The sequence below is a fragment of the Tinamus guttatus genome, unplaced genomic scaffold (genome assembly GCF_059628265.1).
Source record: "Tinamus guttatus ecotype Peru unplaced genomic scaffold, ASM5962826v1 Tinamus_guttatus_pri_ptg000710l, whole genome shotgun sequence".
Classification (NCBI taxonomy): Eukaryota; Metazoa; Chordata; class Aves; order Tinamiformes; family Tinamidae; genus Tinamus; species Tinamus guttatus.
The window spans coordinates 217,307-224,981 of record NW_028289244.1 but is presented as its reverse complement, the minus strand read 5'-3'; positions in this window follow the sequence as shown (position 1 = coordinate 224,981).

Here is a 7,675-nt window from a genome sequence, read left to right as displayed (position 1 = left end):
CCATGCGGAGCTGGGGAAGGTGCTGGGAGCCCTGTCCTGCCCCTGCAGCCAGACGCGCGGCGTGCTGGGATGCTCCACTGTACGAGGCGGCCGGAGCCCCCGTGTCCCGGTCCCTCCTCCCGGCCAGGGCCCTCCTGCCCAGCTCCCTTCACAGCTCTGGGATCTGCTGCAGGCCCCAGCAGGGCTGCACAAGGCGCTGAGTGCACCCAGCCCTCTGCTTGACAAGGTCCCAGTGCCTCTGTGCCGGGGCTCGGCTGACGGCACCATCAGCAGCCCTTGGCACACTGTGGCCAAGGGAGACTGCTAGGATCTGGCAGAACAGGGAACACCAATACCTTCCCAAGACAGGCCACGTCCCGTCCACGACATCTGATACGGAGGTGTGTAGCAACACCAAGGTGCTCTCCGCGGATGCCTGTCATGTGAACTCCTCTATTACGCACGCTGGAAAAGGAAGCGAACGCTTCCAGCGAGGACAGTACAGGCAGCGTCACCCTCTGCTGAGGCCACAGGCATCCACAGGAGTTTGGAAGAGGGTTAACTCTCTTTCCCCATCAAAAGTCACATTCCTCCCTCTGCCCTCTCAAAAACAAAAGATTAATTAAAGCAGCATAGATTTTCCATTCCCTACGTTAACTTCTACTAGATCTGAAAGTTTAAAAAACTCTTTCTGGCATATAAAAAATATCACAAGCTAGATTCAGACAGGAGTTTCCAAGCAGGGCGGTTCTAACCGAAACGCCTGCACAGGGAAGTATTAGTGTCAGCATTTAGTCTCAGTATTAGCCAAGTGTCTGTGGGCAGAGAGCAGAACCGGCCGTCTCACCTGCAAGTCTGCCAGCCCCTTGGTGCTTCCTGCGCTGATGTGCAAAGGTCGTAACTGCATCACACCAAGAAAAAGGAAAATGTTTCGCACTTAGCAAGCTGCCTTCGACGCGCAGGCGTCTCCTGTCACCTCAGATTTTACATTTTTCACTTTCTCTGCCAAGGCCCAATAACAACCCTAATGACAGAACATTACGTCAGCTCCTGTGTGTCTTCATTACAGCTTGCTTCAGTTAGTCATTATGTATTTGTTGCAAAATACAAAAAGAATTCAAAATATATAATTCCTTATGTTCCTTACATAACCCAAGTACTACTGTGGTTTGACCAGAACGCACTTGTATAAAAAGAAATTAATCAGAACTGAAGTAGAAACACAACATATATCTAAATGTGTTCTGTAACTAAACACATTGAAATTTGGAAAATTGTAATTAAATATACATTTAATTCATTTGCAGTAAAAGAATAAAATCTTAATTCACAGCCCTCTTTTGTAGCACTCTCGGTAGGTTTTGGAATGGAAGTCTAAAAGAAACAAGAATGCAGCAGAGCCAAATTTTGATTTTTAATGTGAATGTACTTTGGGGAACAATTTTCCCATATAGCACTGGTAGCTTAGCTTTGTTATGAATTTGGGAATCTTTTTTGTTTTATTCTTACATGCATATGTCACTGTTCAACAAATGACAATAGTTAAGATTGCCATCTGAAGTTACTACTCTGCTGTTTTCTGGTACAGTGAAGTTACATTTTTTGCAGGTAGCAGAGAGCCCTGGCGCTGCCCCCGATGCGAGCAGAGACGCCATTAGGATCCCATACATATGGAAACGACATGCAGTTATGTGGCCCCCAGAACCCCTATAAATAGAATCCATTCAAGCTGCAAGCCATGAAAGGCATCTCCACATGCCTGGGCCGTGCTGAAATGCATGCAGGAAGGGCAGCGTTTGTTCAGACTCCGTGCTCAGGTTAACACATGCACGGAGCCCGCTGCTCGAGCTCATTCCTCTAGGTACGGGCTGCACGTGGTGATTTGTCTCTATTTGAGCAGTCACTTTTTGCTTTACAAATTCCTATTTCCCTTATTTATGAAACCCATCGCTTTCTCCCATTACAAACCAACCAACTCTCAAATCTTTCTTACTTGTATTCTTTCTTACCTTCTACTCCTCATCTGCATGGAGTTTTTGAAGCTTTCTGGAGGATATGCAAGATGAATATTGTAATCTCACCTTTTTATACTTACTGAATATTTAAAGGCTTTCTGGCTCCCTTAAAATAAATCCTTTCCATTTGGAAGGACAGAAGGCTACTGTTTCCATAACAACCATTTCTCAGAAAATTTTCTTTTGGTAAATAGTGGTAGAATTAACTGCATGGTTTTAATGTTTAATCGCATTCTGTTAGACAAGTTAAAAAAAAAATAAAAAAGTAAACTTTGTTTTTCTATCGTATGTGTCACTGACCAAAATACAGCTGCTTTGAAACAAATTTAAGACAGTGAAAGACGAACACCCATGAACTCATTCATTAAACTGTTGCTAAAGCTGGGAAAGAAATAGGATTGAAAATTGCTGATGCATTTTTGATCACTGCAATTTTTACAAGGATATAAAAAGTCGTGTTAGATAAAATTGGGAGCGCTAAAGCAATGATGTAGCAAATAACGCAAACAGGCGCTCCCCCTGGGGGAGGAGGGGCCGAGAAACCAGGATAGAAGGCAAAGCCGCTCTCACTGAGGTGCCATTTCCTCGCACCTGAGCACGAGAGGGAGCAGTTTTGGAACCACGTGCTCTGCGCGGCCGTGCACCCGTGGGAGCCCGGCAACCCGCACCCCTCCCGTGCCCGCTTCACCACAGTAAGTGAAACGTTCTCACCCTTTCAGTGGCTTCTCAAACCCAGTATTTCACTCAGTATCCACAGCAATCGCCCCGAGCAGTGCTGCAGAGCTGCGGCGTTGGGAAGCCGCCTCTTAAACCCTGAGCCACGGAGTCGTGCACGTGCAGGGCGCTGACCGTGCAAAGGCCTGAAGAAATCAGCATTTGAGGGAAGGACAGATGCTCTGCCTTTACTGCTCTCGTTCTCCAGCGCATGGTTGTTGTCCAATATTCCACATCTATTACGCAAAAAAAGCTTTTGTTAATACTCTCTTAAAAGAAATTCTAGTGTTTCTGTGCCTTTGTACATTCACTTCAATACGTATTTCAGTAATTTGCTGCCAGAAATGCCTACATCAAAGAAAAATATTTACTACACATTAGAGATTTGGCATGTGTTTCTGTAGGTAACCGTGAGCATTCACACATACCAAACCCAACTGAGATTTCAATGTTTCCAGTCCAGAAATGGAAGATCATGTGACTTAGTAATCAGATCAAAACTGCTCAGATTTCAAATTCATTTCCTACATATGAATGAACTATTAAATTGGAATTTGCAGTCTGAAAGTTTTCAGACAAATCCAAGTAAATCCTTTACTAAGAACAGTTTTAAAAATAATCAATTTTAAGATGTTTTGGCACTCACTTTAAACCATCTGACATAGTATTAGACTTTGCCCATTCCTGTCCATCTTCAATAAGAGCTCAGCACAAACTGTAATACATGAAGTAGGTAGAATGTATTTATTATATGTAAATACATTTGTGTGGGTATTTAAAGAAATTCACTACCATGCTATTTTGACTGCTGTTTTTCTATTGCAAAAAAAGCCTTTGGCTTCAGCCTCAGCAAAGATGAGAAAAGCATCTCCTCCTTACAAAGCAGACACAGCAATGTATTATGATCACAGGAGGCAGAATATTACAACTTCTCTAGTGTTTAACCTCTGAAGATAATAAATGTGAGCACTGACTTGCAACCTCAAATAAGCAGCAGCTTTTCAGAAGCTCTTTGCATTTTCCAAAGGCATTGCCCCTCCAAGATGGCTCAGCGCACTCCTTACAGAGCCCAAGATACAATTCATGTTGTACAGAGTGCCACTGAACATGATCCTGGGCCACTCACCTCGAGCTCAGCTGGATATTTTCATTTATACACATAAGCCTTTACTGCTGCATTACCACATAAAATGGAACAGAGAAAGGAAAATCAAGAAGCAGGTACAAAAGCACTGAGAGAAGGAAATGCAACAAAGTAATTAGGCTCTTTAATGTTAAAAGCTCTCTAATGTTAAAAGCTATAGAAATATTGCTATGGTAAACACTGATATACCATAAAAAAGATTAAACGATATGCCCATCATGTTGAAAGCAGCCAAAATGAATAAAAGGCATCTTGAGAGCAGTCTCCATCATGCTAGTTCAGGAGCGCATCAGTGAAAACTAAACAGCTCACTTCCTGTTAAATGCCTTTAAAATTTGGTGCAACGACACCCATTCTTACTCTTATAGAGCAATTGCTTTATGAAACAAAACTCATGCAACTGAAGACAGGCATTTTCACAGTTCCCCACTGAACAGGATCCTGTCAGAACGTTTTATTTTTTAGCAAGAGTCTGCACACTGCTCTGAGGCCACTCTGCCTATGGAAGACCCCAAAGCACAGGGTGAGGGTTGGTCAGGTGGGAAGCGGCGCTCCCAACTGCGTCTACTTTGGGGTAACACAGCAATTGATTAAGCTGTTTGTTTTCCAGCATTAAAATTGGCTTATACATCACGGCACAGCATCACTCCATGCTGTTTATTTCATCTGAGGCCAAGAAACTCAATTAATAGCCACGTGGAAACACTCCTGTATTTGGAAAGCACGTTTGGACACACTTAGGTGTCTGGCTTCTCTTGCCAAAGTGGACAGGCCCTCCTGAGGCTGCCGGAGCTTTCTGTTTCCCCCAAAAAGTGGGCGTCCTGCTGGCCTGGCCAGGCTGCGCCGCAGGGCCAGCTTCACGCAGCCCTGCCTCCCAAATGCCTCCCCGCACCTCCCAACATACACCGCTCCTCCCAAACACCCCCAAACATCCCCCACAGGCACTCCATCCTGCAGCAGGAACGCGGCCTCTGCCCTCCTGCAGCGAACCAGCCTCGCTCCCTCAGTGCTGCTGCCATCCCCAGGGCTGCAGACAGGCCCAAGCCTCCCGCTGGCTGACCCTGCCTTCCCTCACCTCCTCCAAGGGTCCTCCCAGCTGTGACTCACCACACGCGTCTTATTCCTCACTTGACACTTTCTAACGTTGTGTTGTCACCTCACAGCTGTGTCCGGAGCTTTACCCTTTGCACAGCTAAATTTACCAAAGATCACTTCAAAATCTTGTTCATTTAATTCAACTGTAGTCTTACTTGCTTAAGGTAGGATTAGTTTTTTAGTTTCAAATTCTCTCACTGCTGTTTCCTAAACGGTACCACAGAGTCTCCTAATGCCCAGAACAGCGTTACGTTTAATTTACATCAGACAGTTACAGAAACCTCTGCCTTTCAATGGGACACACAGCCCTGCCTGCAGCAGGAACGAGCTCTGCTTCCTTTCCCCGCTCCCTGCACAAGGTCTCTCTGGAGGGCTACAAGTTCTGTCACTCCCCTGAATACAGCCCCTTCCTCAGGATCATTAAGGCAGCTGCAATCCCATCCACGCCACACACTGGAAGCCAGCAAACACATAGAATGCCCAAGAAATGAAGGCAGAACTGCCACCAGCCACCACCGAGCATCTGCTGCCAACTTGGAGGTGTCCCAGCTTGCCTGGTTATGTCCCACCTTACCTGGTTGTATCCCAGCTTACCCGGTCTGCCTGCAGGTAGGTGGGAAAAGTCTGTGCTGGGAGTCACATGAAGACAAAAACCTCTTCTTTCCACTTCAGTGGCACCTTTTTACTAGAGCTTCTCCCGGGAATTGCTAAGTGCACTTTCCACATGAAAGGCAAGAGGCTGATCCAGCTGTGCTTCACTCGCTGTAGGGCTTTTCTCTCTTAACAAGCAGTGCAGAGAGGGTTGGAGGATGGTGTAATCAAGGAAACACCAACACAATAGGCTCCCTCAGCAAAGGCCGTTCCTGGGTAGTGATACTCACAGTTTCTGCAACGCAATAAACAGTAGAAAGAAGGAGCAGTTCAAGCTAAGAGAAAGGTAAACTGCAGAGTTTAGAATTATTGTACAATAAAGCAAACCTAAGCACAGTAGACTAGCAGGACAAAAAGCCCCATCAGGAGTTACAAGACATGGAAGAGTAAGCCATGCTATTTCATGCCTCTGAAGACTGACATGCTCATCAGCCAGCAGTACTTTTTCATTCCATGTTTATATATTGACAATTGCAAGATTTTTCCATCACTTGAGTGCATTAAAACACTTCTTGGTAAGTACAAACACGGAAAATGCCATAGAATGAAAGTATCCAGCTTTTCCAGCGCCACATGGTCTGAGCAGCCGTTCAGCCTCAGGTTCCTGCACCAGGGTGCGCGGCAGGTGCTTTGCAATCAGATCCAACTCTGTTGCGAGTTCAAAAGGGCATGAAGGCCTATGCCAAAGGCATTGAAAGGTGTCGTCCTCTTGGCCCTACCTCACTACATCTCATTGAGCTGCTCATCAGGTTTCCCTGATAAAAAAACAATTTATTTACAAGGCCCCTGATACACCCAGAGCTTGGAGGCTACAGCCACTCTCCCCAACAACTGTGTCCCAGCACAAAAGGCACCCAAGATTTTACCTACAGAGGAGATTACAATTGATATTATAGAAGATGCATGCAAGTTATGAGTTGTTTTAGTCTAAGATTTTAGCTGCCAAAAGCTAAGGAAATAGCAACAGAATCAATTCCATTAATTTCAGCAGGAACCACAAAACTATTCATCTAATTCAGTCAGTGATCTGAGGAAGCTAATACCAAATATGCCACAAAAAAACAAATTAGACGCGGACACCTAGGTCAAAGGGAAGAAACAAAAAGCATTTAAAGAACAATTCTCAGCACCAGTAAGGAAGTGCAGTAAAAGCATTTTTGAAAAAGCCATCAATGTAATAAATCCTGGAACAGGTCGCAAAGTGACATTTGAAGAAAAAGGAAAAGACAGGGGCCAGTGATGGGCACGTGAATTTCCATAAAATCAGCAAAACCATATCTCTGGAGAGGTACTGCCATCCCAATGGGAACTAAATTTCTCCCACTCTTCGTAACAGCAGGAGCAAATTAAGAGCACCGAAATGTGAGTGATTTATCGAGGGTCTGGAAAGCGGTACCAGTGAATCAGAAACACAGTAAAGCAGCTGTCACAATCTCGGCTCAAACCACCCATGAGGAACTTGATGCCAGTTTTCTCATGCCACTATTAAGTACTTTAACAATGTGATGTCACATGGATCAAAAATGCATCATGTATTGGACAACTGGAAAACAACAACGCATCAAGACAGCCGGAATGGGGTGATTCATGGCAGGACTCCCCCCTGGACTCCGCAGACGTGCCGGGATCCAGGCCAACAGAGAGCAGGACTGCAGCTCTCAGCGCAGACTCTTATAACCACCTGATCAAAAGGAAGCAGTACAATTTTATACAAAAACAGAACCACTAATAGCAAGCAATTTAGACAACATGTCCATCGACCTGACAGCTTCATTAAACTGTTGTGTTGCATATCCAACCTCTACTGAGACAGCTTTGCATAACAAGATCTTAAATTTTACTAATTTCTTCGTATTCATGCTATTACAGGCTAAATTTTCTACCAGCTCTACTACAAACCTAGCTGAGTGGCAGGATATTTATATTGCATTTTTTCAGTTTTATTTTGAGAACAGAAGCAGCTACAATGCTCTGTATTTGCATTTTGCACTGTTGCACACAAATTGCTCCCAGGAAGGCTCTGATTTCCTGCAATATCAAGAAGTCACGTTAATATAACAAGCGAGGGCTGCGAATG